At 47.4% G+C, this 13,854-nt stretch overlaps 1 protein-coding gene across 3 annotated transcripts in view; it reads left to right on the top strand.

The window, feature by feature from the left end:
• The first annotated feature begins 2,143 nt into the window (after positions 1 to 2,143).
• Positions 2,144 to 13,854, top strand: part of LOC125301579 (ras-related protein Rap-1A-like) — a 25,728-nt gene continuing 14,017 nt past the window's right edge. For 2 of the 3 annotated variants that reach the window (XM_048254178.1, XM_048254176.1), the window contains exon 1: positions 2,144 to 2,287. The gene's annotated coding sequence lies outside the window, so the exon portion shown is untranslated. Of the gene's footprint in view, positions 2,288 to 2,310; positions 2,536 to 13,854 lie in introns of those variants that run through there. The other variant, XM_048254177.1, reaches the window with a different exon arrangement.

Raw genomic sequence — 13,854 nt, 5'->3', positions numbered from 1 at the left:
GTATGGCATGTGTTTGAGGGACATTCGATTACACGCAGCTTCAGAAATCCAGCTGAAATGTGGTGTGGGGGGTGGCATGCAAAATTAAAAATCACAAATAAGTCTTTAGTTAAATCAGTCAATTAGGGTTTTCCAAACTTTTGACAGACATGGATGGATTATGAACCCTTGGGTATTGATGCAAAAAGCCCCCCACCCCAGTTAAGATGGGGGGGGGGGTGTCCGGGGGCATGCTCTCCTGGAAGATGAAAAAAAAAATGACCCTTTAAATGATGACTTCAGGTGAGTTTTGTAGAAAGAGTGTGTGTGTGTGTGTGTGTGTGTGAAAGAGAAGAGCAGTGGAGAAGAGGTAACGTCACTTAAGAGGCTTGGGCTATTTTTCTAAACAAAGGCTTAGACTCATAGGCTTGGGTTTTATTATGGCGGCTAATCACACACAATTTTAACCCAGTTTGAAAAGGACAGGATTCAGGAATAGGCTAATAAGACAGGCCCATCTTCTGTCTGACTCACCTCACGTTATCCCATGCATTATAGGCTGGTTTCTGACAGAAATTACGTTTTGTGCCAACTTGTAGAAACACTACTGGGTGATTCTCCAACTATGGTACTTTTTCCCTCCTTGACATATATTAAAACAAATAAAAAACATTTCCACTTTTTTATTTATTTCACACTTACTACATATTTAGGGGAACCTATATATAAAAATCATTGTTCAATTATGTTGTTTTTTATAAAATAGAAGACATTTTATATGCGTTTTTTACTATTTTGCCTCTGTCCCTAGGCCAGACTTTGGGTCTTCGACCTTATCTCACTTAAAATCTAATACTGATATAATTTTAAATTCAAACAGAAAGTATGCATTATAACCCAATTCATTCAAATCTACTATTTGTTTTTATATTTATTTTCGATTTGGCATATTTTAAACATGTTAAACACTTGTCCCTTGGGTTCACCGTCATTTCCACACCTCTGCAAAAAATGCAGTCCCAGGCTCAGTATTCTAGATTTGTATACTCAGTAACCATAGCAACTAACACTCCAGAGGGATCCACATGGCTGAATGAAAGAATGATCCCAGCAGAGGTTAACCAGAGAGGCTAAGTAATCAAGGATCTTTGGGTTAACCCTTAAAGGTGTAGGTTTTTGAACATTCTAAGTTCCGCAACAATTGAAGGTTCTAAAATTCTATGTTGAATTCAATGAACCCAGATATTCTTTAGAATGTTAATTTCCCAACATTCCCGTCACACCGGTGTGGCGGTACTCTAAGGGTTTTTAATACATAGGAGATATATCAAGGTAAATATGAGAAATTCATTTCTGAACCGCTCATAATTCATTCCGATGGGAAAAATTCTGGATTTTTACAATTTCATTAGGTGTAATTTAAGATTGTTTAATGCTAACTCTAAAACTAACACTAATAGGCTAGTCAAACATGAGATATTAGAGGGAAAGTGGGAAAATGTCATTTCCACGACCGTTTTTTCCGGTCATCTGTCTCCATGGTAGTGATAAAGACAGGTTGGCTTGTTTTTGTTCGGTTGTGGGAATGATCATTGCTTTTGCGATGTCTGGAAAAATGAAAAAAAAAAAACATATTATTCCATAAAAATCAGCACAGCCAACTTCAGGGCAGGTATCTAGGAATACTGGGGAAACAAATTATGCCAGTAATATTTTAATTAAAAATGTTTCATTTTCTGAAAATGTTGGAGAATCACCCTACTACAGCCTTTATTTAGTGAATGGAGGTGCAAATTCCTTTCTTTGGTTATTGTGCGCGATTCACATTAAGTGTAGGCTATCACCGCCACCGTTGCCACATTTGAGTCATATTTAGATACGATTGAGTGCGTATCTCACTAAAGAGAAACGCAAAAACACCAGGACAAACCACTCAGGGGCCACCCTGGTGCCGGCAGTGCCAGAACATTATTATAGTTTAGGCTGAAGCCAAAGCCTGAAACAGGGGCGGCCGTGTGCGTAAAATCACTAAAGCTCTGTTGCATGCCCCCTCTAAAATCAAAGTGTTGTTACATGCCCCCCCCCCCCCCAAATCAAACCTAGCCTACTTAAATAAATCCATAAAACCAGACCGTCTGGCATTGAGAAGTAATGCTTTGTTTCGTGGCCCATAGAGGGTGCAATTGAGCAACTTGGCAGCTCTGTGTTTTTTAGCCAAGATAGAGTTTGGCAATGACTACGTAGACTTCACTCACTGCCGGAGGGAGCAGGAGCTCGATGGTTGTGGAGCGGCAGAGACCGAAAGACGGTGAGTAGCAGTGGCATTGAGGCAAACTACGTCTGATCATCGCGGCTGTCAAAGGAGGTCGTTGAGCGGACAGGCCAATAAAGTCGCATGACAACAACTACACAGAAATTTTGTTGATTAGAAGTCGTTGACTGTGTGCGCTGTGGAATGCGGTGCTTGGTGGTAGAAACGAAGATTTGGCACTCACCATAACTTAACTATTAGAAGCAATTTTGCACTCTCCTAAGTGCAGGCCAGGCCAGAGAAGGGTGAGTAACGCAGGCTAACGCCTAACTAGCAAAGTACAGAGCTAGCTGGCTAAGTGACCAGTTAACCTAGATACTGTTTTACACACAAGGCAAGCTAAAGTGTGTTAGCATATGCGGTTTGAATGCGGACAATGTTTGGGGCCAGCTAATGTTATAACGATTGTAGATAGCTTGCTAGTCCAGTTGGCAGGCTAGCAAGGTAGTTGCATAAATAAGTGAACCCAATGGAGATGCTAAATGTGTTATTGCATCAGTAATAAACATCAGTGTGCCAGACTGTAACACTGGCTTGTTTGTTTTACTTAGTTCAACAACCACAACAGCTCAATTGTTAGTGGGTCATTTGTTTATGTAGGTTACTATCTGTTTTGGGTTAGCCATACGGCGATAGCGAGCGTAGGTTAACAGTTATAATATCCACTGAACTAGCTGGATGTAACGTTAACATTATGCCTTTGATCACTGCTGGACAGTAGTTCTAGAGAATTTGACCAACATGTAGAATCAAGCCATTAAGGCGTCATCGCAGCAGTTATCTCCTGTTTTTCCCCCCTGCTAAGTCTTTAACTGTTAACATTTATTATTATACGACTGGCTATAAGATAGATTGCTGTTAAGTTATGGCAAGCTAACTAGCAAGCAAGCTAACATAGCTGATTAGCTAACATATGGTAAGGTGAGCCATGCACTGCATTAACGTTATGGATCCTATCAGTAGAAGGTTGCGAGATACTTGTCGGGTGGTGAGGTATTAGCTGACAAACATATTCATATTTGTGTTTGTATAGCTGACTGGAAGAGGCGTAGTGATGAATAGTGTTGGCTAGCTAAGTCTGGACAATACTGTAACGTTATGTACATTAGCTGAAAGAAGTACTTTGTGAAACTGAACTTGAATTTGCCAATGATTAATGCTAATCACAGCGTCCACATTGGCTGACGTTCGGGGCTAATCAGTGGCCCGCGTTGACCTAACGTTAGAATTAGAGCGGATTTGCCATTGTCAGCAGTTCGGTGCATGAAGCTACAGGTTTGCTATGACCCATGCTGGCCGTTGTCTGTACAATAGCAACCTTTCATCGATGCCAAGCGCAGTAGACTTGTTTTTGGACTGTGCTGTCATATGCATCAGAAGTAATGTGCAACTACTATGACGTTAGCTGCAAACAGAGAAGATAAAACGAGTGATGTTACTAATGCAAGAAAATTCTTGGCTCTCGTGACTTGAAAGAGTCTTGGGGAGCTGCGTGCATAATTTAGCAGAGGAGTGCTGGGAGAAGTAGCCCACGTGCTGAGCGAGATGACGGGTATTTCCACCCTTAACGTGCACATCAGAAAATGAGGTGTCAGTAACGACTCACTTCAGAAGTAGAAGACTGCACCCATACCAACATAAGTGTGAATATTCAGATGTGTAACTGCACTCAGATACAAAACTAACTTCTAACCACCCTTGCCTCATACCCACACCTGTCCTCACACCTCCCTGGCCTTGCTTGCCTGTAGTAGTGCCAGTCTGGTCTCTGGTCAGATGTGCTCTCAGTGTAGTGATAACAGGCCACATGATGCCACAATATCTCTGCAGTGCCTCTATCTATAGTACCGTGGTGGTATTGTATGGTTTACTGCTGTGAGCTGCTGTGTGATTTCCACCTTTTTGGCTTACCCTGAAGAGTGTGTGTGTGTGTGTGCGATGAGTTCGTCCCCGCTGACGCTGCTCTGCTGATGAGGGCATAGGTTTCGGTTCCTCGTGTCTCGCCAAAGTCTCGCCATGTCAGCAAGAACAGAGTGGGGATTTAAAAAAAAAAAAAGTTTTGGCACCAGACCAGAGGGTCCACTTCCCATTTACGCTGCTCACAGGCGAACTGAGCTGACCTGTGCTGGAGGGCATTCTGCAGTGCTCAACGCTGGTCCGTTCTTCTGTCCTCGGGACAGATGCTTCAACTCCAGGCTACTCTTTGGTGTGGTATTTACTAGCCTATGGTGGAGTTGTATTGCAGTTCAGATTTTGAAACATTAAATGTAAAACTGAACATGTTTCCCAGACACCGTTTGGAATATCTTCCATTGTCTCTCCTGGCAGTTATGCCATATTTGGTAATTAGTGCAGAGTCCTCCTGAATGATGATGATGTACGCTAATCTGAACCTGAGCTGGGAAGTCCACGCGGTGGTGTGTGTGTGTGTGTGTGTGTGTCCTCCTGAATGATGATGTACGCTAATCTGAACCTGTGCTGGGAAGTCGTCGCGGTGGGAAACTGCTCGCACACACAGCAGATTTGCTTCCCTTTTCTCTGGCAGTGGCGGGGAATTCTTTATTGATCTGTGCTGCTGGCTGCGCTTTTGGTGTGTGTGTGTGTGTGTGTGTGGGGGTGGTGTGTTAGTCATCTCATTCCTGCCTGTGACCACACAGAGGCCTAGAGGCTCTTCTTATGCAAAGATCTTTGAGCGGAGCGCTTTGTTCATGAGCACTCTGAGGATGACTGATACACCATGGAGACCCAACACTCTGAGGATGACTGATACACCATGGAGACCCAACACTCTGAGGATGACTGATCACCATGGAGACCCAACACTTTTTGAACCACTGAAGCGCTCCGTATGCAGGTGTTGGCGCTTTGTCACGAGCCACGATCATCAGCACCGCCATTTTCAACTGACAAGCATTCAATAAACAATGGAGACCCAGCACTGTTTGAACCACTAACACTAGGGTTGGGCACCGAAACATGGTTCTAATATGGCACCGGTGCCGACGCAAACGGTAGTAACTGCATCGAACAACAACGTGGATTGCGGTGCTTAAATAGCGTTTTTTTATATATATATATTTTTATACGAGGCATCACTGCATGTCATGCGCCATCTCTAACGTTTTGCTCTGATAGCAACACATCCAGATACAGTTAGCATTGGATGTATAAACCAGAGGGGTGCACCACATAGGCGAGTGGACAGTGTTTGACAGCTTGCGTGAGCCCAAGTGCTTAGGCCTACTTTAAAGAGATATCACAAGCTCCTGTCAAAATCTAGCAGTGGGCCTAACTACACACAAGCAAAAGGCTATGAAACAACATCAACAGTAGCCTATATGTTACACAATATCCTTGCTAATGCGCTAACTGGCATTTATTTGAAATGTTATCAGCAAAGCTGTAAGGTGAAAACTTTATTTCATAGTGTGTTCTAAACGACATAATGGCATGATATTAATCTTCCCTGTGCATGAGGCCCATATAGCATCACAATGAATATGAAGATCATGTTAAAAGTTTGCTGGCAAAAACATAAATATGTAGTTTACATACCTGATGTCACTGAGCTGTCAAAGAGGCTACGAAACCATCTCCGTAAGTTATCGCTAATTAAACTCCGCTGACTGGTGTTAGCGCATAGCCATAGTTGCTGTTAAAATGCTGCCTACTAGGCTAGCGCTGGGAATCTAAACACTTCAACACCGACATGTAGCCTCTAACATGTTCAAAACTATTGCGTGTAATGGGTTAAGACATTACATTTGCTTGCTTGCAAATGCCGTTGTCCATGACTTGGCATTTCTATGGCAAGCGGTTTTATGGCAAACCGCCTGGGTAAACTTGAAAGCAGAGCTTACCATTGTGTGTGCATGCATGGCAAGCTGTTTTAGGATTTAAATGTATTATTCGTAGGAGCAATGAGATATTGATAGTAAATTGAATATAACAGTTCAATTGCATGTTCAAATTTGTCTTATCAATAAAAAAGCAATTCATGCTTTAGACCATTTTAATTTAAAACAGTTTAAAAACAAAGTACCGGTTCAGGCACCGTTTTGGCACCGGCACCGGCACCATTTTAAAAGTATCGATTTAGCACCGGTATCGGATAAAACCCAAACGATACCCAACCCTAACTAACACACACACTCCTCTGCTCTCACAGTGTGAACCACTAGCCCACACACTCCTCTGCTCTCACAGTGTGAACCATTAACACAACCTAGTCCTTCAGCACCCCAATGAAGGCTGGTTAGGGTATTTTAGAAGAAAGGTCTGGTCTTGGGGCTTGTGTGCTTCTGACATCTAAGACCAGTTACAGTTCATTATGAAACTTTGGTTCTGAGTCACCAGGTTAGCTGGAAATGGTGTTCTGGTTTAAGATCACACAGGAGAGCATCAGTTGTGTGTGTGTGTGTGCGTGTGGTCGGGGGGCAGTCAGGATGGCTGGGGGCTTTACCCTGGTCGAGCTGTAGGCACCCCCCCTCTGGGATCAGCAGAGCCAGAGACTTTCTAATGAGGAGACACAGCACTCAAAAAATCCTCCATAGAAATGCATGGGGCTAGTTTATAACGCCAATATGGCCGTTACTACACATATCACACCCCTTCCTCAGCAAAACGTTGACATGTGAATACATTGAGCCAATCATATGGTGTGTTGTGAAGATATCTTGCCAATCATGTCTTGTGAACTCGCCGCTGGAGCAAGATTGGTGTCGTGAAGCCTTGTGCACGTACATTTCTGTTGAGTAGGATGCCCGATGAGTGCCCAAAAAGCGTCGCTATATGGCCGCCAAGTGGAGGGACTTGCCTAAAAGGACTTTGGCAGAGGTCATCAGGAGCCGCAGGGGCAGCTGTCCCATGCTCAGGTTAAGAGAGATGGATAGATAGATACTAGAGAGATAGACAGATAGATAGAGAGATACTAGGGGCAGCTGTCCCATGCTCAGGTTAAGATTCTTGAGAGGTTAGAGGAAGTGCCCAACTCTCTCAGCGGTGCTGGTTTCTGATTGCTCTTAGTTTCTCACTCTCAGTTCCAGCTCTCTAGCTCTCTCTCTCCCTTTCTCTCTCCCTCTATCGCTCTCTGTTTCTCTCTCTCTCTCTGAGGTCTTCTCACAGACACCTCACAGAGACATGTAGATTTGTCTTAGTTGGCAATAGATGACTTCAGTCTCTCTCTTTGTGTTACTGTATTGGCTGGTCATTTAGCCAAATCAGGTGTGTGTGTGTGTGTGTGTGTGTGTGTGTGTGTGTGTGTGCGTGCGTGCGTGCGCATAGTGGAGTGGTGTGTGTGTGTGTGTGTGTGTGCAGTGCAGTGCAGTGGTGGGGATGCTGGAGGCCCTGGTGAGAGTGAGCTGGTCTCCTGGGGGATGCAGCCCCGAGCCCCAGCTGACTCTCCTTATAAGGGAAAAGGGACTAGAAGAGACGGGAGGGAACGAGAGAGAGGGGGGGTGACAGAAGAGAGGAGAGAGAGGAGGAGAGAGGACGGGAGAGGACGAGAGAGAGAGAGGAGGAGAGAGGAGGAGAGGAGAGGAGAGAGAAGAGAGAGGAGAGGAGAGGAGAGAAGGGGACTGGACCTAGCTTGGCCACAGACTCATTCTGATGAAGTCAGTGGAGAGAGGCTTTTTTTTAAGACCCAAGCTGCTTTGTGTGTTTGTGTGTGTGTGTGTGTTTGTTTGTTTGTGTTTGTGTGTTTGTGTGTTTGTGTGTGTGTGTGGCGCGCGGCGAGGACCAGAACCAACACACATCTCTCACACACACGCGCACACGGTCTGTGAGTGTGTTTAGGAGTGATGTAAGATTTCCGAATCACCCAGCCCTGCCTCAGACACCCCGGCAGATTACCCCTAATCCAGACATGTGTGGCTCACTGGCTTTAGGATACTGGAGCACTGAAGCTGCCTTCCAGGTCACCTCCCCCCCCCCTCCCCTCCTGTTCCTGCCACCCCCCTCTCTGACTGCAGGGGTCTGGATGCCACAAGCCCCCAGCCAAGGCCTGTGGACTGTAACATCTGAACTGTCTGAGCCCTCTGTATAATGTGCTGTCCCAGTGCTCCAGTGTTAAGAGTGTGTTGGGTGTGACGTGTTGTTCCAGTGTTAAGAGTGTGTTGGGTGTGACGTGTTGTTCCAGTGCTCCAGTTTTCCTTGTGGGATTAGTTTGTGGGGAGCTGTGAATGAGCAGGTGTGTGTGGAAACGAGAGCTAATGCTAATAATTCCCAAATGATTCATCCTCCTCGTGGTCAGGCTGCGCAGTCCTGTCCAGTTCTCTTCTCCTCTCCACTCCTCTCCTCTCTTCCTCCTCTCCTCTCCACCCCTCCATTCCTCTCTTCTCTTCCTCCTCTCCCCTCTTCTCCTCTCTTTCTCTACTCTTCACACTTTTCTTCCTCTCCTCCCTCCTGTTCTCTCTCTTCCCCAGTCCTCATTGACTTGTTGATTCTTCTGTTTCTTTCTTTAGACGTGTCTTTTTGGTGACTAACCCTCACTGGAGACGTGTGTGAGTGTTTCTGGACAACCTCACACTGTCTGCCTGTAGTGTGTGAGTACTGGCGTGAGTGTGTTCCTCTAAGGGTCCTTTGGGGGAGAAGTAAGCACCTGATTCGGGAAAGGTGCCTCTGTGTGTCCCTGAAACTGCTGGGGGATGGCTGGCTTCCCCTTTCCATTGCGCAACATCTGTCCTCCGCTCACCCTGACTGAAACAGCTGCTGAGTGTTTGCTTTGTGTTGGAGGGTAGGCTGTGTTTTGGACGGTCTGACTAGTCCAGGTTAGTTACTACTCCATGTTAGAGGGTAGGCTGTGTGTTGGACGATCTGACTAGTCCAGGTTAGTTACTACTCCTCTGCTGTGTTTTGGACGGTCTGACTAGTCTGTCTCGGGCATTCTTAGTGCATCTGCACTTCGAGGGCCGTGACCTTATAAGGGCAAACCCACCTGGTGGAATGAGCTCGGCCGTCAGGCGTGCCGTTCTCCCCGAACCCTGTGACCTTGTGTGATGCTCACTATCAGATCCATCAGCAGAGCTGTGTGTTTGTGTGTGTGTGTGTGTCCTTCAGACATATCCGTTAATCTAACAGGCGTATTTTGTGCTGGCTTCAGACTTTTCCGTTAATCTGGTCTGTGTGTTTGTGGCATTCTCTGAATAGTGTTGAAGCTCTGTCAAACTGAAACCCCACGCTGGTGATGTCTCTCTCTCTTTCACTCATCCCCCTTTCTCATTTCCTCTCATCTCGCCATCTTTCTCTCTGTTTCTCATCTCTCTCATTCCCCATTTTCTCTCCTTCTTTTTCACTCTGTCGCATGTCTTTCTCCCTCCTTTTTTTCTCTCTCCTATCTCCACCTGACCCCGGCATACCTGCATCTGCTAGCAGTTTGGCCCCGTGTGCACTCCGATCAGCAATGGAGAGAATGCAGAGAGGCCAAATGTGGGGAGAGATGGAGAGAATGCACAGGCCAAATGTGGGGAGAGATGGAGAGAATTGTGTTGCTGATTAAGTCATACTTGTAATAAACTCACTTAAGGACAGCTCCGCATGGTGTCTCTGATTAAGTCATACTCGTAATAAACTCACTTAAGGTCGTAATAAACTCACTTAAGGACAGCTCTGCAATGTGTTGCTGATTAAGTCATACTCGCAATAAACTCACTTAAGGATAGCTCTGCATTGTGTCGCTGATTAAGTCATACTCGTAATAAACTCACTTAAGGACGGCTCTGCTCTGCCCCAGAACACCACGTGATGGAGGTGTTTAGTATTCATTTCCACATTGCAGATGCATATCCAGTGTTTCCCCTACAATGTATTCATCACGCAAGCGCGGCTCCTGGAATTCAAAAGCCACTGCAAAAGAGTTGCCTAATTAAAAAAAAAAAATAGGCATGAAGTGGACTTCAGGAACAGCTGCCGCTCGTTCATGTCAACAAATAATAGTAGGCTAACGTTGAAGGCAGTCAGGATTCCACAGGAGATCACGCTTGTTTGTGTTTATGTTTAAGTTTATTAGCGGCATAATTTTGTGCAAAAAAACGTAGCCTAGCCTACATTATGTTAACCAAGGAACCAATTTAAACCGCTTGTGAGATGGCTCGCCCTACCTTCAGTAGCCCATTCCCAGATAAATCCATGATTGTTTCGCTTTTTGTTTGTGATACAGGCAATGCTTTCCAAGCCCTGTGTTGCTAACATACCTAGGCTGTGAAACTAAAGGTCTAGCTAGCCTATTGGTGGGTTTAATTGAATTTGAGTAATAGGATAATGTAAGCATTTACATCTGAGATAGTTTGTAATTCCTGTAGAGCTCATCAAAATTATAGATATGATACAAGACACTTATCTGCTATAATCCAAGTGAATTTTCTTCGAGTTTTTGACCATTTATTTTACCAAATGACATGGGAACATAATTAATTTCATCCACATATTCTTATGCACCATGCACAACAACGCTACTAAGTTAGCTTAAAACCGTGTGAGAATCAAGCCAGCCACGGGTCAGGCATTAAAGTGACAGGCACTCAATTCGACTTGCACAGCACCAAAACAGTGTAATGGCATGAAAAGAGAAGTCTATATAGTTTATACAGTGCTGTGCAAAAGTTAAGACACCCATGCTGAAATTGACTAAAGGAGGAATAAAACATATTTTGCCCCTTTGTCTTAATGCCTTAATTTAAAAAAAAATAGGACATCAATTATTTTTAATGCATCATGTATCGTAAATAAATACATTATATATAAATGTCTTAACTTATGCACAGCACTGTATATTCTAAATAGTAATAGTTTGTACAGTGGCCCACAGTTGTACAGTGGCTAATACTAATAATGTAAATGAAAAAAGGTGAAAAAAAAAACATGAATAATCCTGTTCAAGTACTGCAATAATCATGCTTGTGTTGATGGTTATGTCATAATTTGTAGCTCAATCTGTCCATTTCTTTCACAAAATCCACCAGAAGTCACAATTTAAGGAGTCATTTTTTCAAATGTTTCTCTTTTTTTGGGGTGGGGGGCTTCCTACGATCAACAGCACCACTGCTGGAAAGAAATCTAGGGGAAACACTGATATCTGTGTGTGTGTGTGAGTGTGAGATGTGACTAAAGCAGACTGTGTGTGGAGTGTGTATTGTGATAGTCTGTGTACTGACGTGTAGCTCTGGGAAGCGGTGGGACTGAATCTGTTGTTGAGGAAATGACCTGGTGACCCTCGACCTGGTGACCCTCGACCTGGTGACCCTAGAAATGACCTGGTGACGCTCGACCTGGTGACCCTAGAAATGACCTGGTGACCCTCGACCTGGTGACGCTAGAAATGACCTAGTGACGCTAGAAATGACCTGGTGACGCTCGACCTGGTGACGCTAGAAATGACCTGGTGACGCTAGAAATGACCTGGTGACGCTAGAAATGACCTGGTGACGCTCGGTCCTAGAAATGACCTGGTGACGCTAGAAATGACCTGGTGACGCTCGGTCCTAGAAATGACCTGGTGACGCTAGAAATGACCTGGTGACGCTCAATCCTAGAAATGACCTGGTGACCCTAGAAATGACCTGGTGACGCTAGAAATGACCTGGTGACGCTCGGTCCTAGAAATGACCTGGTGACGCTCGGTCCTAGAAATGACCTGGTGACGCTCGGTCCTAGAAATGACCTGGTGACGCTCAATCCTAGAAATGACCTGGTGACGCGCGGTCCTAGAGATCCTGTCCTGAGAGAAACATGCTGCATCCAGAACAGTGGCCATCGCCTAAAGTTACCTGCTAAGGGAAAACTGTGTGTGTGTGCACATCACTAAGGGAACACTATGTGTGTGTGTGCACATCACTAAGGGAACACTGTGTGCGTGCTTTTTAAAAGCCCTATCTCTGCACCAGCACGAGCGGTCTTTAAGGCCAACGAACATGGCAGACTCCACTGGCTCCTATCTGTGCGCCATGGCAACTGGTGGTAGTTGTCCCGAGCGATGTGTGTCCTGAGAGATAAAGCACCCGCCACTCAAGCATCCTGTGCTGAGTCAGAGACCCCAGCGCCCCCAATCCAAATCTACATCCTCATACTCGGGTACATTTACTGCTGACACACACACACACACACACACTCACACTCACAGATGGGCACACTGTGCTGTTAGGACACGGATCACACACACACACACGCGCTGCAGGAGTATCCAGTGCCCCAGTGAGAAAGCTCTGTCTGATCTGAACCCTGCTCTTCCTCCTCCTCCTCCTCCCTCTTCCTCGGTCTCAGAAGGTAGGCCATGTGTGTTACCATGGGCACTGTGAGGGTGAGGTGGGGGGTGGTGAGGGTGAGGTGGGGGTGGTGAGGGTGAGGTAGGTAGGGGTGGTGAGGGTGAGGTGGGGGGTGGTGGGGGTGAGGTGGGTAGGGGTGGTGGTGGGGTGGGGGGTGGGGTAGGGGTGGGGGTGAGGTGGGGGTGGTGAGGGTGGGGAGGTAGGTGGGGGTGGTGAGGGTGAGGGTGGGGGTGGTGAGGGTGAGGTAGGTGGGGGTGAGGGTGAGGTGAGGGTAGGTAGGGGTGGTGAGGGGGTGGGGTGGGGGTGGTGAGGGTGGGAGTAGGTGAGGGGTGGGGGTGGGGAGTGGGGTGGTGAGGGGGTGAGGGTGGGGGTGGTGAGGTGGGGGTGGTGGAGGGGTGAGGCAGGTAGGCAGGAGGGGTGAGGTAGGGGTGGTGGTGGGGTGGTGAGGGTGGTGGGGGTGGTGAGGTGGTGGTGGGGTGGTGAGGGTGGTGGGGGTGGGGTGGGTGGGGGTGGTGAGGGTGGGGTGGGTGGGGGTGGTGAGGGGTGGTGGGGTTGGTGGGGTGGTGGGTAGGGGTGGTGGTGAGGTCAGGGGTGGTTGAGGTTGAGGGTGGGTGAGGTTGGTGGTGGTGGGTGGGGGTGGTGGTGGTGGGGTGGTGGTGGTGGGTGAGGGGTGGTGAGGGGTGGGGTGGGTGGGGTGGTGGTGGTGGGGTGGTGAGGGTGGGTAGGGGTGGTGTGGGGTGAGGGGTGGGGTGGTGAGGGGGTGGGGTGGGTGGGGAGTTGGTGAGGGGTGGGGTGGGTGGGGGTGGTGAGGGGTGAGGTAGGTGGGGTGGTGAGGGTGAGGTAGGTAGGGGTGGTGAGGGTGAGGTAGGTGGGGGTGGTGGGGTGAGGTGAGGTGGGTGGGGTGGTGAGGTGGGGTGGTGAGGGTGAGGTAGGTGGGGGTGGTGAGGGTGAGGTAGGTGGGGGTGGTGAGGGTGAGGTGGGTGGGGTGGTGAGGTGGGGTGGTGAGGGTGAGGTAGGTGGGGGTGGTGAGGTGGGGTAGGTGGGGGTGGTGAGGGGTGAGGTAGGTAGGGGTGGTGAGGGGGAGGGGTGAGGTAGGGGGGTGGTGAGGGTGGGGTGGGGGTGGTGAGGGTGAGGTGGGTAGAGATTGGTGAGGGTGAGGTGGGGTGGTGAGGGGTGGGGTGGTGAGGGTGGTGAGGGTGGGAGTGGGTGGGGGTGGTGTGAGGGGTGAGGTGGGGTGGGGAATTGGTGAGGGTGGGGTGGGGTGGGGAATTGGTGAGGGTGAGGTAGGTGGGGAATTGGTGGGGTGAG

Source organism: Alosa alosa, chromosome 10 (genome assembly GCF_017589495.1).
Source record: "Alosa alosa isolate M-15738 ecotype Scorff River chromosome 10, AALO_Geno_1.1, whole genome shotgun sequence".
Classification (NCBI taxonomy): domain Eukaryota; kingdom Metazoa; phylum Chordata; class Actinopteri; order Clupeiformes; family Clupeidae; genus Alosa; species Alosa alosa.
The sequence above is the reverse complement of the archived record's forward strand: the minus strand, read 5'-3'. Positions and strand labels throughout refer to the sequence as shown.